The 21284-nt window shown below is 43.1% G+C and overlaps 1 protein-coding gene across 2 annotated transcripts in view; it reads right to left on the reverse strand.

The window, feature by feature from the left end:
* SLC38A12 (solute carrier family 38 member 12) overlaps positions 1-21284 on the reverse strand; it is a 102210-nt gene that overhangs the window by 53970 nt on the left and 26956 nt on the right. The window lies entirely within an intron of this gene.

Raw genomic sequence — 21284 nt, forward strand, 5'->3', positions numbered from 1 at the left:
AGACCGCTGATTTCCCTTCTCTCCTTCCTTCCTTCTCCACAGCTTTCCCAAGGTTCATGGAGAAGTATTACCATATTGACCCGTATAAACCCGTACCTAGGATTTTGGAGCTCATTTTTGGGGTTAAATTTTTCGACTTATAGACAAGTGTATAAGGTAAACTCATCTAGAGCACGTAATGCAGAAGCCTTGCTACGGTATACAATATAACCATGATTTCTTTTGGAAAATTCTGACACTCTGAAGCTACCAAATTCTAAGGAAAGTAGATCTATGAGGCTTTTGGAAGACTGCCACAGTGTGGGTTATCATGGCTAAACTATCAGTATGCACTCTGGCTTGCAACAACTGGGATGCAGTTCCTAGAGCTGCCTAGTCTCTGCACAAGTAATCCAAGTATGTAGGCTGGCACAGCCATGTAAGACAAATCTTTGCCCTCTGCTAAGGCCTTGCTGATGGGAAACAGAAACTGTAAGAATCTTATCTTAATAGTATTCAGAGTCAGAATGAGTGACAGTATCATCCAAGCTTCAATTAAAAAGAAAGAAAAAAATCATTCTGAAGTGCAGAGACAGCACTGTACAAAGAACACATTCAAGTCCCCTGTTTATCGATCTCTCTGTAAAGAGAGACAAACTAATCCTTTAAAGCCAGCAGTGTCCCTTTTCTTGTAGTCTTTTCACTGTGTAGCACAGAATCAGTCTCTGTCATGGAGCCATGAAACTAAGATATGCCCCCTCATGCTAACTCCCATCTGATGTTTCTTTTGTTCCAGCTTAACACAGTAATTATGAAGGAATCAAGCAAAATCAATCTCAGAAACTAGCTCTAAAGGATTATATTTACCTAGCAAAGCTGGGGCAGAAAAGGGGGAAAGACTCTGCAATCATTTCACCATATGAAATTGAAAACAGGTCATTTTTCCGCCTAGAATACTGATTTTGGATGGGATATCATTTGAGTGAACGAAAACACCAATAAAATAGTGTTTTTATGCCAAGTATGCCTGAAAAGCAGACAACAGTCAGAATGAATTTATCAAATTAAAGGAACCTAGTCCTGAAAGGAAGATGATGCATTCTGAGTTGTATTCCTGATGCCTGCATGCTAGGTTTCACATGAAAAGGTACCATAATGCATTCCTTTACCATACACAGAAACAATTATTTCTGTGATTACATGGATGGAGACTCGAGTTTTGGAAGCACACTGATTGCTATATTCAGTTTTCTCAAAGCTGAACACTGAACTAGGACACAATCCCAGAAACCAGCTTGCCAAAATTATGGTTAGGACAAAGAATACTGAAATTCCTTGTGGACTTTTACCTCATTACTTAGTCCTTAGATGAATCAAGATATTCAACAAGTCTCCCACTTCTGTTCCACAGTTCAGATGGAATCAACATATGCATTTGCACATTAAGTGCTGGGGGAGGCATTCTAGTTCACTCTTTCATGGAGGAAAGCTGGTTTTCTTTCTCCATCTTGCTTTGGTGAGATCTGAACTTTTTAAACTTTGGGATATTGCTGTGGATCATTGGTAGGTGTGGCCAGAACCCTAATTCTGTTTAAGTGCTGGGAGAGGCTCACACCAAATTTTTTAAAAATTGTTATATAGTCAAGGAGGGGTAGGAGTACACAGTAGAAGCCAACCTGGGAACATTGTTGGAGGGGTTCCCCTTTAATTTTCCACATTTTCTTTTCGCTTTTTTCCTTAAGGGGCTTGTGGGTACGTCTGCTCAGAGGAAGTGAGTCAGAGACTTGCCTTTGGAAGGAGCTAGTCTACATAACTATAGGCCCAGTGAATTGAGCTCAAGGACAGAGTTTGGGGACAAAGGCCAAGCCATCAGGGGTTCTTTACACTGGTGTTTAGCAGGGGAAACCCACAGTCTTGTTTCAGTGCCTCCTTAAGACTTCTCAGTATGGACACTGAAGGGCCTGCTGCAGTCACCTGCAACACTAGTGGGATGTTTGTCTTCTTGCCTAGAGATGTGGGGAACTTCACCTGCACCAAGTGCAAGTTGGTAGCCCTCTTGAAAGAAAAAGTCTGGCAGCTGGAGGCCCAGGTATCTACACTTCAGCATCCTAGGAAGCAAGTGCTTTTCCTAAACAGAACTGACCGAAGGGACTTGGATGGGAAAGGTACAGAGGAGGCTGCTGAAGAGGAGGAGGTCACTTCACATACAACAGAAGTAGATGGTTGGAGGAAAGTCACACACAGAAGTAGGGAAACCAGGGAACGTTCTGTGAGCTTGCAGCTGCAGAATCAATTTGACTCTCTCTCTATTATCAAGAATAATGAAGAACAGCAGCAGGAATAGACTTCAGGGACAGAGCAGGGGGTCCTGGGACTACCACCAAAGGGAACAGCTGCTTCTAAGCCTCAGAGGAGGCGTGTGGTGGTCGTGAGGGACTCCTTGCTGAGAGGCACTGAACCAGTGGTTTGTGGGCCTGACTAGATGTCTCGGGAGGTGTGCTGCCTCCTTGGTGCAAAGATCCGTGATGTGACAGAGAGGCTGACAAGACTTGTCAAGCCTACTGACCATTACCCCTTTCTTTTGGTTCATGTGGGAATCAATGATACTGCAAGGCACAGCCTTCAGAATATCATAAGGGATTATTTGGCTCTGGGTAGGAAGCTGAAAGAGATGGATACACAGGTTGTCATCTCATCTCTTCTCCCAGATGAAGGGCATGGTTCAGGAAGGGAGAGGAAAATAATGGATGTAAATAACTGGCTCCGTAGATGGTGCCGCCAAGAACTGTTTGGATTCTTCAATCATGGGCTGTGGTTCCATGAGGAGGGACTTCTTACAAGGATGGGTTTCAGAGATAGAAGTCATGCCAGACAAATCTTATCTCTTTCTTTGATAAAATTACAAACTTGGTAAATGAATGGAATGCTGTAGATACTGTATATCTTGATTTCAGTAAGGCCTTTGACAAGGTTCCCCATGAGATTCTTGCAAACAAGCTAGTGAAATGTAGGCTAGACAAAGTAACAGTTACATGGATTTGTAATTGGTTGACCGGCCGAACCCAAAGGGTGCTCAACAATGGCTCCTTTTGATCCTGGAGAGAAGTGACCAGTGGGGTCCCACAGGGCTCTGTCCTGGGACCAGTGCTATTCAACATCTTTATCAATGACTTGGATGACAGAATTGGGAGCATACTTATCAAATTTGCAGATGACACCAAATTAGGAGGAGTATATAACACATCAGAGGACAGGATTAAAATTCAAAATGACCTGAATAGACTAGAAAGCTGGGCCACAGCTAAGAAAATGAACTTCAACAGAGAGAAATGTAAGGTACTGCACTTAGGGCAGAAAAATGAAATGCACAGATATAGGATGGGCGACATCTGGCTAAAGGAGACTACATGTGAAAGGGATCTAGGAGTCCAAGTAAACCACAAGTTGAACGTGAGTCAATAGTGCGATGCGGCAGCTAACAAGGCCAATGCAGTTTTAGGCTGCATCAATAGAAGTATAGTGTCTAAATCAGGGGTGGGCAACCTCCGGCCCGTGGGCCAGATCCGGCCCCCGGAGGCCTTCGTTGCGTCCCCCGGGGGCGGTTGCCGCCGCCGCCGCGCAAAAAATAACGGCACCCATAGCGGCAAAAAGCTGCGCTGGGCGCCGCCATTTTTCACCCAAAATGGCGCCGAACTCTCGCGCGACCTTCCTTGAGGCTGCGTGAGAGTTCGGCGCCATTTTGGGCGAAAAAATGGCGGCGCCCAGAGGCGAAGTCTCGCGCAACCTCAAACAAGGTCGCGCGAGACTTTGGCCTCCAGGAGGCCCAATGCAGCCGAGGGAGCCCTCGAATAGGGCTCCGACAGCCGCATTGGGCCTATGGAAGGCCCGCTGAAGCCGTCGGAGCCCTGTTCTAAGGCCCTGGCAACGGCATCAGGCCTCCTGGAGGCCCGATGCCATCACTGGCGCCCTCCAACAGGGCTCCGGCGGTGGCAGCGGGCCCCTGGAAGGCCCACTGCTGCCGTCGCAGCCCTGTTTGAGGGCTCCAGCAGTGGCAGCGGGCCTCCTGGAGGCCCGATGCCGTCGGTGGCGCCCTCCAACAGGGCTCCAGCAGCGGCAGCGGGCCTCCAGGAGGCCCGGTGCCATCACTGGGGTCCTCCAAGAGGCTTTTTTGCCGGCCTCTGACAGGGCCTGGGGCCCCTTCAGGGGCCTGCAAAGATGGGGAGGCCTGGCCCCTGGAGGGTGAAACTCCACCCCGCCATATGGCCCCGCCCCGGAGGGTGGAAGCTCCACCCCTGGCATGTGGCCCCGCCCCTGGAGGGTGGAAGCTCCACCCCCGGCATGCGGCCCCGCCCCGGAGGGTGGAAGCTCTACCCCCGGCATGCGGCCCCGCCCCCGGAGGGTGGAAGCTCCACCCCTGGCTTCGGCCCCCCAGTCGCCTGAGGGACAGCAACCCGGCCCCCACAAAGTTTGCCTACCCCTGGTATAAATCAAGGGAAGTAATAGTGCCACTCTATTCTGCTCTGGTCAGGTGCCACCTGGAATATTGTGTCCAGTTCTGAGCACCATAATTCAAAAAGGACATTGAGAAACTGGAGCATGTCCAAAGGAGAGTGACTAAAATGGTGAAGGGTCTGGAAACCATGTTCTATGAGGAAAGACTCAGGGAGCTGGGGATGTTTAGTGTGGAGAAGAAAAGGCTAAGAGGTGATATGATAGCCCTGATTAAATATTTGAAGGGATGTCATTGTGGAGAGAGCAAACTTGTTTTCTGCTGCTCCAGAGACTAGGACCCGGAACAATGGATGCAAGCTACAGGAAAAGAGATTCCACCTGAACATTAGGAGGAACTTCCTGACAGTAAGGGCTGTTCGACAGTGGAACACACTCCCTCAGAGTGTAGTGGAATCTCCCTCCTTGGAGATCTTTAAGCAGAGGCTGGATGGCCATCTGTCGGGGATGCTTTGATTTGGATTTCCTGCATGGCAGGGGGTTGGACTGGATGGCCCTTGTGGTCTCTTCCAACTCTATGATTCTATGAGTCTATGATCTCCATTTTGCATCCAACTCCACATGCCTTACATTGGCCTGTTACAGACTGCCAAAATAAAGCTGCTTCGGGTCTCTTTGGAGGTATGCTATTTAAATGATGCATGGGTCCTAAGTGTCCGGAGGTTGCGCCAAAGCCACACTCCATTCCTAAGCACTGGAGTGCTGTTTTGGTGCAGCTTCCAGATTCTTAGGGTGCATGCATCATTTAAATAGCATACCTCCAAAGAGACCTGAAGCAGCTTTATTTTGGCAGTCTGTAACAGGCCATTGTTTTCTGCAGTTATGACCAGATCAATTGTTTCCAATAGTTTTGTAATACTGCAAACATTAAGAGAAAAATCCAAGAAAAATTTCAGAACTTTCAAATCCATTTATTCCATGGTGCCTAAGCATTCCCTTGATGTTCTAGTCAACTGATGCATCAAATATTGAGAAACTCATAACAATAATAATAATAATAATAATTTATATTCTGCTCAATCTCTGGGAATCCAAGCGTATTACAACAGTAAAAAACATACAGTTAAAAAGAGATGCATTAAAATCCCAAGATCCCCAATCCTCCTCCCAAACACAAAAACATGATCAAACTCTAAAAAAGGATTAAACAAAAAAAAAAAAAACAAACAAACAAAAAAACAAAACAAAACAAAACAAAACAAAAACAAGCATTAATATACATACACTAAAATGAGATCAAAAATTCCAAGTGGAGTCCGGGGTAGGGTAAAAATAAGGATGGAGCACAAGGGAGAAAGGGAGAGAGGGGGAGGCAGGTCAGCAGGGGTGTTCTAGTCTGGAAAGGCCTGCCAGAAGAGATCTTTCTTAATGGCCTTCTTAAAGGTTTCCAAGGTGGTAATATATCAGATCTCGTCCAGCAGGTTATTCCAGAATCTAGGAGCGGCTGATGAAAAAGATCTCTGGGTTACTTCTGAAAGTCTAGTCCTCTTAGGTTGCAGCAGATTCTTCCCAGATGAACGAAGAGTGCGGGGTGGATTATATGGGAGAAGGCACAAGAAGTCAGGACCCAAGCCATGTAGGGCTTTAAAGGTTAAAACCAACACCTTGTATCTTGCCCAGAAACTGATAGGCAGCACTGGTGTAATATGAGCAGTTCTGAATAAAATATTAAATACAATCCAAGAATGACACTGTTTAAGTGGCAGCTTACCTCTTGTATTTAATGATGGGGTTAGGATGAGAGCTGCTTGTCCCCTAAATGTATAGTGTCCAGGGATAAGCATAGTAGCATAGAAAAGCATCTCCTCCTCCTCCTCCTTCTCACAATGACTGCAGATACCTCCAAACAAAAATGCAAGCAGTCATCTCTGATGAACATCAATGGTTTACTAATATTTTCTGTTTTAAAATTTGTAAGTGTAGGCCATGCCTGGTGTTCCAGGATTAAAGCCAAAGAACATTTCAGTGAATCATTCATATTTATACAGAAAGCGTACTTAACATAACATTGTAAAGAGCTGATCACAATGGTTTTGTTTTTTAATTACCATAATATAGAATTTGGTTATAGCAGGATTTTGCCATGATTGGATCAACTCTTTTTTGACCAGTAAAAGGTTCATTTCTACCTAATTCTATCTCGGATGTGTATCTAAATAGGTATTTTTCCATCTCAAATACTCTCAAACAAGTAACCCTACAATATCTATTATGCTTCTTTCCTTGCAGTTGTTTAGGGAAACTCACGCCACTGGTTCCTATTGTTAAAAGGGTGCTGAATTATTTTTGTTTGGAAATGTGTTCCAGTCTTGGCAAGAGGAATTTGATTAGAAGCATGAAAAATGAACTTTACAGTGTGTAAAAGTAAACAATTATAAAACACCTGTACAGTCCTATGAAATATACTTGCTGTTAGTTTTAATCATGCAAGCTTTCTTTTAACCAATTTATGACACACTACAATAGCTTCCCTTAGTCTCATTTAGAAGACAGATTAGAACAAAACAAAAACAAAAACAGTGTTTTTGCACCTTTAATAATTGTGTGTGAAAGAGATAATTTTGGCAGGTATAACTTCAAAGACAGCTCTGCCATACTATCTGAAACGCGGTCAGATTGTTGGTCAATTATGCCTCTTCTGTAATGTCTGATAATATGATAGATGATAATCCATTTGTGTGAGTCACAGAGATCATGAACAAGAAATTTAGTTTTCAATATGTAAAATATATACAGCAAAACCATACTGAGGAAGCCACAAATGACCATGGCTCTCAGAACAGAGTTTACCACATTTCTCCTGACATTAATTTCCAGACAAGGCAAAAAAATGTGTGGCTATACTACAGCGCAAGCGTGCTGCACCTTTTGTCTTACCTAAATGCTATACCTAGCAATGCTTACAAAAGATATGCCTCTGTGTTGATCATAGCTCTCCAGCATACAAAATCCTTTGACAATATTTTCGTACAATATTAAATAACTGGCATTTTACTTGCTGGAGATGGGAGCATTTTAGCTCTGGTATACTGTACCAAGAGGGAAGGCCTCTTTGAATTTATAAGGAAGTACTTCATCTCTTCAGATCAAAGTACTTTTGGCAAGTAGGCATCCCTCAGAGCCAGATGGAATAGTTGCTATAAAACCCCTCTCTGTGGAAAAGCTTCATTCAGCCAGCTTTGCCCTCTGTACAAGGGCCATTTGGGTTAAATAGTGATAATAGCCATGCCAATTAGCATTAACATGCAAGGAAGAGAGATTGCCTTCAGAGGCTTACTGTTTCATAAAGCAAAGAAAAAGGAGCTCTCCAAGGATGTAAGCAAACCCAGGGAGAACCCAAATTAATAGAAGTAACAACACTCAGATACCCACAACTACTAGGGAAATTGTTGCTACAACTTGAGACAAACAAGCACATCCCCCACATTTCTAAATACCTATATTTTCTCAAAGAGCCCACGGGACATAACATTATATAAAAGAAGGAAAACACATGGGGACCACTTCCACAAGTAGCAGAAATAGCAGTGAGACTTCGGCACCCATTCAGGAGGAGTGGAAGACCTGTGAGTGTAACACATATTTTATATGAATACTTATATAAAACAATCTATTTTTATTTATTTATAAGTTAAAATCTTTATACTTTGACTCTTCCCCCAGCCCTCATGACTACACCAAGCCCTATAGAAGTCACCTGACTGAGTGAGGATGAGGAAGCTCCTTCACCTTCAAACCCTAAAGTAATTTCTCTAGATGAACATGATGGTCTACTTTCTTCCTTGTAATCAGTGCCAATACGAACCAGTGTGGATAATGGGATTGAAGTATGGTAGTAGCAAAGATGGGGGACTAGGATCTTTCACCCAAGCTACAGATTTTAACAATATGCACCAGTGATTCCCAATGTGGGCAGTACTGTCCCCTGGGGGCACAGAAAAGATTCAGAAAAGGGGGCAAGCTGTGTGTGTGTGGGCGGGGGGGGCTTCAGTCACAGATAAGAGGAACCAGCACCTCTTTGTACGACGTAAGGGGATGATGGTTGCATGAAATGTCTCTTTTCAGCGTCCCTTAAAACCACCATGCAGCCTCACTGATTGCTTTGTATGGTGGTGTCTCCTGCTCTTTGCCTGCCCATACAAGATCACTCATGTGGCACCATTTTGGGACAGACTTACTGGTTACAGTGAGGAGTTAGAACAGGGGTAGGCAACCTGCGGCCCGCGGGCCGGATGCGGCCCGGCGAGGCCTTGGGACCGGCCCCAGCCTGGTCCTGCCGCCGATTGCCGCTGGGGCCTTTGGCCTCTCGCGCGCAGGGGCAATTGTCTGTAGACGCCTCAGAAACATGCATTTATATTAACATTTTTTTAAAAAATCAGCATTTTTTTTTTGCATGTCCTCCACTTTTTTTAAAAAAGTGTCCACCATTTGAAATTATTGTCCTACATTTGTCCCGGTTTATTTATTTATTTAATTTTTTAAAAAAAATTATTTAATTATTTATTTTTTGGCTTCGCCCCCCCCAGTTGTCTGAGGGACAGCAACCTGGCCCCCAGCTCAAAAAGGTTGCCTACCCTTGAGTTAGAACATGCAGCAGTGGGGAGAAGCAACAGCAAAAAGAGGTGTTTATATGTAGGACCCTGCTTAAGCTTTGTGCACTTTGCTAGGACTTGGCAGGCAGGCTGGAGCTGTGCTACTGCTCCTGCTTTCTTTTGTTGGACAGGCCAAGAGAAAAAGTAGCAGAAGAAACAATGTGTGTGCATGTGGGTATGACCTGAAGCTGAGGGGGGGGGGGCACATCTCTAGGGAAGGAGTATCCAGGATCAATTCTGCAAAAGAGTCCATGGCCTATCTCGAATTGAGAGTCCTTTCTTCCTGGGGAGAAAAGTGAAAAAGCCAGTTGCAAAGAAGCGTTGAAGAGTTCTTCTTCACTGGGGAGAAGCTTCTCCCTTTGCACTCAGTCACCTGGGAGCAGGAACTGAGCAGCCAGTTGAGTACTGACCTAGAAGCTCCTGGCCTTTGCCACTAGAACTGGCAAGGGTGGGAGGCCTCTCAGTCACTGCTCAGCCAGCTGCTCGGTTGCTAATTCCCAAGGTGCAAAAGGAGCAACGCCCAAGATTAGTTGTTTTGAATTTGCAGTACAACATAGACCTAATATCAAGAAATAGGCATTGAGGGGCATTAGGGTTGTTGCTGAAGAACTGCTAGACAGTTACCTTGTCTAGCCCACATTTTACAAGCTTGTTTGCAAGAATGTCATGGGAAACTTTGTCAAAGGCCTTGATTTCAGTAAGGCCTTTGACAAAGTTTCCCATGACATTCTTGCAAACAAGCTTGTAAAATGTGGGCTAGACAAGGTAACTGTTATGTGGATTTGTAATTGGTTGACTGGCCGAACCCAAAGAGTGCTCAACAATGGCTCCTTTACATCCTGGAGAGAAGTGACCAGTGGGGTCCCACAAGGCTCTGTCCTGGGACCAGTGCTATTCAACATCTTTATCAATGACTCAGAGGACAGATTTGGGGGCATACTTATCAAATTTGCAGATGACACCAAATTAGGAGGAATAGCTAATACTCCAGAAGACAGGATCAAAATTTAAAATGACCTGAATAGACTAGAAAGCTGGGCCACAGCTAACAAAATGAAACTCAACACGGAGAAATGTAAGATACTGCACTTAGGGCAGAAAAATAAAATGCACAGATATAGGATGGGGGACACCTGGCTGAGTGCGACAACATGTGAAAGGGATCTAGGAGTCCAAGTAGATCACAAGTTGAACATGAGTCAACAGTGTGATGCAGCAGCTAAAAAGGCCAATGCAATTTTAGGCTGCATCAATAAAAGTATAGTGTCTAGATCAAGAGAAGTAATAGTGCCACTGTACTCTGCTTTGGTCAGGCCCCACCTGGAATATTGTGTCCAGTTCTGGGCACCACAATTCAAAAAGGACATTGAGAAACTGGAGCGTGTCCAAAGGAGGGCAACTAAAATGGTGAAGGGTCTGGAAACCGCGTCCTATGAGGAACAACTTAGGGAGCTGGGGATGTTTAGCCTGGAGAAGAGAAGGTTAAGAGATGATATGATAGCCCTATTTAAATATTTGAAGGGATGTCATTCAGGAGGGAGCAAGCTTGTTTTCTGCTGCTCCAGAGAACAAGACCCAGAACAATGGATGCAAGCTGCAGGAAAAGAGATTCCACCTCATCATTAGGAGGAACTTCCTGACAGTAAGGGCTGTTCAACAGTGGAACACACTCCCTCAGAGTGTAGTGGAGTCTCCTTCTTTGGAGGTCTTTAAACAGAGGCTGGATGGCCATCTGTTGGGGTGCGTGTGTCTTGATTGAGATTTCCTGTATGGCAGGGGGCTGGACTGGATGGCCCTTGTGGTCTCTTCGAACTCTATGATTCTATATTCTAAGAAGAAAGGAGGCAGTAGCCAAAAAAGGTTTGGGGACCAGTGATATACACCGTCACAAGTTTACAGTTTTCCATCATGACCTCTTGCACATCCAGTGCATATGGAGGGAACAGAATAAATTCGGAAAGGACTCTTACCAGTACAAAACATTAGGTAATGCTCACCCAGTAAAAAGACAAGAAAACTTCATTTAATAGTTGTGATAAGCCTGGTTTTTGCCATGCTCAAAAGCAGCATGAGTATCGGCAGCCTTCCTACTCAAAGTCAAACAACTACATCTGAATCAGTGTAAGACACTTTGGTGAGAATAGGTAATTCATAAAATTCACAGGCATTTCCAGAGAGAGTGAATGTGGGCATTCTCTATGAACAGGAAGGATCAACTCAATCAGTAACTAGACAGGGACCATTATAATGATTGTTTCACAGTACCTGCTGAAGCTTATGTGAGCTTTCTCTCTCATAGATCACCTGCATCTATTTATGGGGTGGTACTGTTTTTGTTATATATATAAAACATCAATCACTAACTGAGGATAAGAGAGGCATCATCAGGAAGAACACAAAAGACCCATTCACACTACAGAAATATAGTGCTATGATTCCACTTTAATTGCAGTAGCTGTCTCTTCTGAAATTCTAGGATTGACAGTTGAGGTAAGGGCCTTCAGAAGCCTCAGCCATGCAGCTCCTCCTCCTCGTCAACATTTGTTGTTTTCTGCTTAACATAAACAAGACTAGGGCTGCATCCTCATCAGACAGGCAGGATTCTACTTGTTCAGTGTTCTAATCAGTGGAAAGCTGGGGTGACATTGTCCCTTCCTAAAGAGAATTGATAAGTACTTATGAGCCCTCATTTTATTCACTGCACTAGTATGCTTCCAACTGGGATAATCTCCATTAAACCATCTGTGCTCCCATCTTCGCTCAGCTTGCATCCGCTGGGCTCCCTGTAACACTGGAGCATCTGTGAACCTGTATATATGGATACCAGTCCCTGTCCTGTTTAGCTAAAAAGCCTCAACCCAAACCCTGTCAGAACAGATGTACCACAATGCCTCAAAGAGCACAAAGTCAAGCTGGAGATAACATCTTGCTTTCTTCCAAACTGCTGTTCTCTCCTGTTACCTTGAGAGCCTCAACCATTTTCTGTTTGTACCCAATTCTGTCTGTGCCCTAATCAGACCGTTGAAGAACAGAAGGGGGGAAAAGCTGCTGTAGTGGAGAGCCGAGTGACATTTGCAATAATTATATTGTATACAGAATCAGACCATCTGGTTGGGTATTTTTGGTCCAATTTGAACTTCAACAAAAACAGAAATTCTAGCACTCCAGCACAGCTGTAATAAATGGTAGTACAGTGGTACCCCGGGATACGAATTGCTCGCGTTACGAAATTTCCGGGGTACGAAAAAGTTAGATAGGAAAAAACTGTTCCGGGTTACGAAGATTTTTTCGGGTTACGAAATTTTTTTCGGCGCGAAATTCAAATCTGAAAGCGCGGCTAGCGGGCGGCTAGCGGCTTTCCAGCGCCTTTTCGGGTTGCGAAATTTATCGGGTTACGAACGGCGCCGCGGAACGAATTAATTTCGTAACCCGAGGTAGCACTGTATAGCTTTAGAACTAGAAATAAAATTTAAGACAATGTCATAGGACAGTTCAAACAGAACCAAAACATGGTCTGACATTACACAAGAAAGCGATATTCCAACTAACTTTCTCTAGATCCAATTCAGTTTGATACTCTAGCTGTATAAGGCAATCTATTGCCTTCACATTACATTAAAACTAACAAACAATAGTTTGCCTTTGCCCTCAAAACCACATTAGCAAAACAACTTCTAACCATGAGTCAGACTATAATGTGTGCTAAGGAAGAAACAACAAATTCAATGGGGGGAGGGGGAGCAAGCAAGCTAAAGCCTTGTTCATGTGGTACCACTGGTAATCTTTTTGTTGATGTTGTTAACCTCCCTCAAATCAATCTCAACCCATGGCAACCCCATGGATGAGACGTCTCCAAGAGTGCATCCGCACTGGAGAAATAACTGGAGAAATTTGACCCTGCTTTAACTGCCATGGCTCTGTAACTATGGAATTCTGGGAAGTGTAGTCTGTTGTGGCAACACAGCAGAACAATAAACCGGTTTCACACCGCTTTTAACTGCCATGGCTTCATGCGATGGAATTCTGGGAAGTGTAATTTGTTAACAGACTACAATTCCCAGAATTCCATTGCATGGAGCCATGGCAGTTAAAGCAGTGTCAAATTGGGTTATTTCTACAGTATGGCTGCAACCCAAGATTCCCTGTCTTCCACTGCCTTCCTTAGTTCCTGTAAATCTACATTCATCACCTCTTTAATGGAGTCCATTCATCTAGCATGTGGCCTTCCTCTCTTTCTACTTCCCTCTACCATTCCTAGCATTATTGCTTTTTTCACTGAATCACGCCTTCTCATGATGTGGCCAAAATACAACCGCCTCAGTTGACAGCAAATCCCAAAATAACCTGTCATACGGTTAAGTATTTGGGGCATAAGGTGGGGAATGGAGAAATTAAGCCCTTAGCTGACAAGATTCTGGAAATACAGGACAGAGTCATGCCTAGAACAAAAAAGCAGGTCAGGCAGTTTTTTGGTCTGGCATGCTATTATAGGTGCTTCATACCGCATTTTGCTCAGTTGGCTGCTCTCTTATTTTGACAAAAAAATGTAAACCACAACAGGTGATGTTGGGTGTGGGGGAACAGCTGGTCTTTGACACAATTAAGGCCCATCTGAATAGTTATCCCATCTTGCGGTCCCCTGATTTCCATAGGCCGTTTGTACTGTAAACCGACGCTTCCAAGGTAGGGTTGGGGGCTGTATTGACCCAAGTGTAGGAGGATGGAGAGCACTCAGTGTTATACTTGAGCAAGAAGCTAAAACCTGCTGAGCAGAAATATGCAGCCATTGAGAAGGAAGCCCTAGCCATTAAGTGGGTTGTTACCTCATTGCGGTACTACCTCTGGGGTGCTCCTTTTATATTGGTGACTGATCATGCTCCTCTATGAAGGATTCCAATCCTCGGCTAACACGGTGGTACATGAAGCTGCAACCATATATGTTTACAGTACAACACTGCCAAGGATTATTACATGCTAATGCAGATTTTTTCTCTCTCGATAGGCAGCCTGGATGTCTTCCCGCCCTACAACCCTCTTGGTGGGGGGTGTAGCCAGGTCGGGGAGGAGGAGGTGAGGGTTGGTCAGGCATGTCAGAGTGGAGGGGCGAAAGGACCCAGAGGAAGGGGTCGGGGAGGAGGTAATGCCCGAAAGGGAAGATATAAGAGTGGAGGGACAGGTGAACCGGGGGAGGAGCGTGGAATGCGGAAGACGGGGTTGTGCAGAGGCAGTCGTGAGAGGGAGAGTTGGCATGGTCAGGGGTCCTGGAAGGGTAGGACACCCCATAACTATACAAGGTCACCACGGTTTATTAAGGGTGGGACCCACTCCGCACTGATTCTGCCAGACGCTAGACAAGAAGGGGACTTCCGTTATCCCCACGAAGGGGAGTGGAGGCGGCAGACCAAGGAGACGTCAGAAGCGGTTTGGTGGGACCCCAAAGAGGAACAGTGGGAGCAGAGACTGGGACCGGAGTTAAAAGAGAAGGCGGACTGGGAGCGCTCAGAAAAGGGACCTGGAGAAAGACTGCCTGCAGACAAACCTGAGGAGTCAGAGGAAGGACCTGGACTGTAAAACTAGGGCTCGTGGTGACGTAACCTGAGTACCAGTTGTTACCTCTTGTTGGTGAAACTATCAGTTTATGTTCCAGTAAAGTTTGAAGCATTACTCAGTGTCTGGCGTGGTGTATTTGGGGAATCGAAACTTAATACACCAGGGAGCCCTGGTGGCGCAGTGGTTAAATGCCTGTACTGCAGCCATTCACTCAAAACCACAAGGTTGCGAGTTCAAGACCAGCAAAAGGGCCCAAGCTCGACTCAGGCTTGCATCCTTCCGAGGTCGCTAAAATGAGTACCCAGACTGTTGGGGGCAAATTAGCTTACTTGCTAATTAGCTTACTTGCTGTTCACCGCTATGATCTTTGGAATAGCGGTATATAAATAAAACAATAATAAAAAAAACAATAATAATACACGTGTGCTTGCAGTATGTCGCAGGGAGTAAATGCCCCACCCACACCACTTTAACCATCCAGCTCTCACATCCGTACATGGTAATAGTGAATACAATGTCTTGTATTATTCTAACTTTTGTGCTGACTTGTGTATCTTTACATTTTAGAATATTTTCTAGTTCTTTCATAGCCCCCCTCCCCATTCTTAATTTTCTTCTGATTTCCTGGGTGCAGTCCCCATTTCTATCAATGTTTGATCCCAGGTATGAGAATTCTTTTACTATTTCTATTTCTTCATTGTCTAGGTTGAATTTGTGTAGATTCTCCATGGTCATTATATTTGTTTTCTTTATGTTCGACAGTAGACCTGCCTTTGCACTTTCTTTCTTGATTTTTCTCAGTAGTTGTTCCAGGTCTTTTAGGTTTTCTGTAAGTATTATGGTGTCGTCTGCATATCTTAAACGACTTCCTCCTATTTTAACTCCTTCGGTGTCCAAGCCTGCTTTTCTTATAATATGTTCTGCATATAAGTTGAACAGGTAGGTTGATAAGATGTAGCCTTGTCTGACCCCTTTGCTAATTGGGAACCATTCTGTTTCTCCGTGTTCTGTTCTGACAGTAGCCTCTTGTCCTGAGTACATATTCATCATCAGGACTGTCAGATGTGTTGGCACTCCCATGTCTTTTAGGGCATTCCATAGCCTTTCATGATCTATGCAGTCAAAGATTTTGCTCTAGTCCATAAAGCACATGCTGATTTTATTTTAGAATTCCTTCCATTCACCATTGTATGTTTGCAATATAGTCCCTAGTGCCTCTTCCTTTCCTGAACCCTGCTTGAACATCTGGGATTTCTCTCTGTATGTGTGGCTGGAGTCTATGTTGCATAATTTTGAGCATAATTTTGTTCACATGTGAGATTAGTGTTATGGTCCTACATCTGCTGCATTCTTTTGTGTCTCTTTTTTGTGGATGGGGATATAGATTGATCATTTCCAATCTGCTGGCCATTGTTTTGTTTTCCATATCTATCTTGGTTAGTACTAGAGTTGACTCTGTCAATGTGCACTGCAACAGTTCAATCAGAATATAATCTGTTATGGTGATTTGTTTTTTGCTATTTTTCTTATTGCTGCTTCCACCTCTCTTTTTTAGAATGTGGGGTTCATCTTCATATGGCTCTTTGTTTCATGTATCCTTCCTTTTGTCATCTCTTTTATATAACTCTTCTGTGTATTGCACACAACATCTTTTTATTCCTTCCTGATCTTAAATTATGTTATCTACAATTTCTCTTGCTATGTGATAGCTGAAGATTAGATCACTTTGGCTTTCAAGGATCAAATTAAGTGATCAGAAAACATGGCAAGACTTTAGCTGTAAAATTTTTGACTTGCCAAGTAAAATGGCCACTCATACCAGTCAACCTCCCAGCTGAGTTTCAATGAACATACCATAATATGCCATAACCAAACAACCCAGTTTCGCAATCCCTCTCTCTGTCTTGCAAAATAATGGAAGCAGAAAAGAGCCTGAAATGATTTACTCTGGGTAGGGGAAAGTGATCAGTTCAAGCATCTCAACAACACTTTCCATTACCTGTTTATTTTGCAAGGCTGTATTTTCAAAGGTAATTTACAAGACAGATGAGATAACACTGAAATTTGTGCAGGACGAAGGTTAATGTAGGCCGTGCAGATCGTGCGCAGACAGCACAGCTACACTTAGGTGTGCTGAAGTCTGTGGTGCAATATTAAAAATGCTGCACAGGCAGGCAACTCATCAGAGAGCAACTTAATCTGTCTAAATATTCTCATTACGTACATGGCATTCAGCTTCCATTCTTGAAGCACAGGAACAGAAACCATTTCCAGAAGACTTCTGGCACATTAAACTATGAAATGGGGTTTTATGTCAGACACTTTCTCCTTCCTTTCCCAGCTCAAAGATGCACTGTTTGAAAGTTATGATTGCAATGGAAGAGGAAGGGACAGGAGTAAAGAAAAACAGGGACCTTGGGAGGGAGATAGTGAGGCTCTTGCAAGATAAAAAGTGTCCAATTCATTCAGTATTTGTGGTTACTTCCAGCTTTAAAGCAACTACTGCCAGAGAAACAAACATCTTATGAATTTTCATTTTCCTGACTATACAAGCCCAACTGATGAGAAATGTATATGCTTTCAGAAATCATTGATCCAAATGGATAGATTGCAACTGTCTGGGGTCCTGGAAAAACTGAAGGAGAATAGACAGGTCAGTGAAAGATATACAAGTCTTACAGTCCTGAAGATTTCTTTTTTGTTTAAGATGGGAGACAAGTCCCTTTCTGTCTCAGTGGGGCATCTCAAACTTTTTTTTTATTCTCCATAGTAAAACAATCCTCTTGGGGAGACTACGAATTTCTGTATTTGTGCATCAACATATTCTGTAGGAAAACTCAACATATCAGACTACATATATCTTTCTCAGAATGGTTCTGTGTAAAGCAAACTTATCCACACATAAAAGTGATTGGTGATCTACTTCACACTTTAAGCCCCTTAGTGTACCCTCTTCCTGTCTGTTTAAGGTACCCAATATGCCTTGATTATGAGGCTTCCAGCACCCCTTTAAAAAAAAGTGGCACTCCATAACCTCCAACCAACTGCCACCACATCTTCCCAAGAAATCTTGGGAAATCGCACCCTATGAGAAATGTTGTCAGCAACAAATGAAAAATCTCAGTCTATACATATATCCAAAAGGACTTTTGTGATTACAGTCACCATCATTGTGAGTTTAAGTGCCATTTTCTATTGATAAAAAGTGCTACCAATAACAAAATACTCAGCTAATAGTTTTTTTGTTTTTTTTTTAAATGGCTTAAACCCAATATCACCACATGTCCACTAGCACAGTGTGATTTACTTTCCTTGCACCTCCTTCCTGCGGCCCTCTAATACTGCACAAAAACTTGCTGCGAGGGTTTCATACCCCTCCACAATAGGTTTTGAGAACATGGAGGGGGGGGAGAGATTATGCTGCAGAGAGTTGCTCTCTCCTGTCTGCCTCTGGAAGGTGATCTGTCAGCAAATGCATTGGATCTCACCTCTCATGTCAACTTGTTCCTCCTACCTCATTCAATTCAGAGCACCTCTTCTCCTTTCTGTCTTCTTTACCTCCCTCCCTAACAAACCCTCACCTTCCCAGCCCAATGCAGCATGTATCTTCCCTGATTCTAGGTTCTGGATGAAATTTTATTAATTTTTAAAAACACTTATATTCTGTCCTTTAGCCAAAAGGCTTCCAAGAGTTCCTTAGAAAATCAAATAGCAAGACAGTTCCCGCCCTGCTTAAAATCTAAATATTAGGCATGACACAGAAAAAGTAACGAAGAGGGAAGAGAGAGGGGGAAGCTAACCGGAAAAAGATCCTGGAATAATACTCTGTAAAAGCCATATTTCCATTCATTTAGTGAAGTCAGTATTCAGGGTAAAGGGTATTCAACATCAGAGACATAGGTTTATTTGATTCTAATATTCACTTCTCCATGCTGTGGGAAAGGAAAGGGGCAGTGAAAGTGGAAGCCCAAATCCTGCCACACCATGTATCGTTCTACCATTCTGCCCGTTATTTATTTTATATTAATAGTTTATTTTAAAACTAATTTAATTGTAACTTGTTTAATTCTTTTTAAGGGGGGAATATTGTAATAGTAAGTATTGTATGTTGGATATTTTTAGCTATGTAAGCCACTTTCATTGTTTTATCACAAAAAGTGGGATATAAATAAACATTTTATTTATTTATTGTGTCCTCAGTTTGAACATCCTTCAAATTAGCTGGGCAGTGGTGAGCAAATATGGTAACTCTAAGCTATGCAGCAAAGAATTAGAAAATAATGAAGGGTAAGCTGTTGTTACGGATCTGTGCAATTTATTTTTTTTAAAGACTCCTTCACATTCATTTAGCAATATGGCAGAAGGAGCCCTGATGGCACAGTGGATAAATGCCTATACTGTAGTCACTCACTCACAAACTACAAGGCTGTGAGTTCAATACCAGTCAAGGACTCAGGGTCGACTCAGCCTAGCATCTTTCCAAGGTCACTAAAATGGATACCCAGCTAATAGCGGGCAACTGGCTTACACATAGCAAACCACTTAGGGAGTGCTTAAGTTCTCTGATAACCAGTATAGAAATGTACTTGCTATTGCTACTTAGAATATAAGCTTTACTTGTGACTGTGTAATAATGGTGAAACTAGACAAGAAAAACTGAAGACAGAAAGATTATGAAACAAAACAAAACAAAGCCAAAGCAAACAGTACTACAGAATCTGCATTATACAGAGCAGTAAACTTTCTCATTCCTCAGATCCCCCTCCCCAGCTTTAGCTAATGACAATTATCTTCATGAGTTATAGGTGCAATATCTAGGAGGTACAGGCAGTAATTAATGCCTGCCTGCCTTTTTTAACATGCTTCTTCTGGTGGGTCAAAGAGTTATGGAAATTCCATTAGAAAATCTTCAATCATGTGGAAATTCTGAAGAAATAGACCTAGACGCTGTTTTAATAAAGCAATAATATTTCTTTTAAATAATTAACCAGGCTGTGACATTTGCTAATATTCCTGAGACCTAGCTCCTGCTTCAACATTTTTATTACTGTTAGAAAAGGAGCGGCAGTGATGCTCAGGAAAATGATCTAACACATGCACATGCGCTTACACACGCGCACACACACTCAAATGAAAATTGAACACAATGCATCAAGGGTAAGCTGTTGTCATTTCCTCCCTATCATATACCTGTGCTTACCTCAGCCTTCAATTGTGATATTTATTTTTTAATCCACAAAGTTAAGCATTATTTGTTTTGCCCTCTGTTTCTTACTCAAAATTATTTTTATGTGGGTCTGGATGCTACTAGGTAGCAAATGCAATCAAGCAGGAAATTTCAGACACAAACATTTTAGGACATCCATTTCCTCTTCCATAACAGAGAAAACTGTAAGAATTCTAAAAAATTGCTCACACATATACAGTAGTCAAGAGAGAAATTCTCACACAGCTACACCTGTAGAAAGTCTTTCATCCATATGTCTTAGACTCAATAAGACCAATAGAGACAAACAACTAAAACATATTGCAGAAATAATCCAGTTTGAGACCGCTTTAACTGCCCTGGTTCAATGCTACAAAGAGCTCTGGTGCCACAATAAACTACAATACTCAAGATTCCCTAGCACTGAGCCAGGGCAGTTAAAGCGGTTTAAAACTAGATTACTTCTGCAGTGTGTTTTGGACCAAAGTTAACCTAACAGAGGGGGCAATTGCTGGGAAGCTGAAAACAGAAAAGGGGTTGTTGTTGTTGTATGCCTTCAAGTCATTTCCGACAAATAGTGACTTTAAGGCAAAACTATCACAGTTGTGTGGCAAGATTTGTTCAGAGAGCCTCCCTCTGAGGCTGAGGGAATGTGACCTGCCCAGTGGGTTTCCATGGCTGAGCAGGAATTCGAACTCTGGTCTCCAGAGTCGTAGTCCAACATTCTAACCACTATACAACACTGGCTCACATATCATAGGACTTTCTTGGCAAGATTTATTACACCTACTTAAATGCGGCCCCATGCAGACAGGCCAAAATAAAGCTGCTTCGGGTCACTTTGGAGGTATGCTATTTACATGATGCATGTGTCCTACAAGTCCGGAAGCTGCACCAAAGCTGTGCACCAGTCCTTAGGACTGGATCGTGGCTTTGGAGTGGCTTCCGGGCTCTTAGTACGCATGCATTATTTAAACAGCATACCTCCAAAGTGACCCGAAGCAGCTTTATTTTGGCCAGTCTGTATGGGGCTGTAGTCACATACAAGGCATCTGATCACTCTTTTGCATGCACATGTTTTTGCAATATAAGAAGAATCATTTCTCAAGGTACATTCATAAGGTATAATAAAGCATTTGTAAGACCTTTATCACTTCCCTTGCAATGCAACTGTTTTAGATTGGCAGTGAAGAACATGGAAATAGTAAAACTGGAGCGAAATGTGCAACAATAGTCAGTGGTTAGCTAGTAAAAACTGAAAACTGATCACAACAAGATGCTCACAAGTGCAGTTTGAACTCAATACAAGGAGTGTGTATCCTGAGACATCAAATTATCTTTGACCTCAGTCAATCATTCACTTTTAGCTGGACGGACTACCAAGTTAAATGTTTTCTATTCGTTGCTTTAACAATCTTCCAATAACAAAAAAAGGAGGAGGCTATCAG

The sequence above is a fragment of the Sceloporus occidentalis genome, unplaced genomic scaffold (genome assembly GCF_023333645.1).
Source record: "Sceloporus occidentalis isolate IW3139 unplaced genomic scaffold, rSceOcc1.0.p SCAF_1, whole genome shotgun sequence".
Lineage (NCBI taxonomy): Eukaryota > Metazoa > Chordata > Lepidosauria > Squamata > Phrynosomatidae > Sceloporus > Sceloporus occidentalis.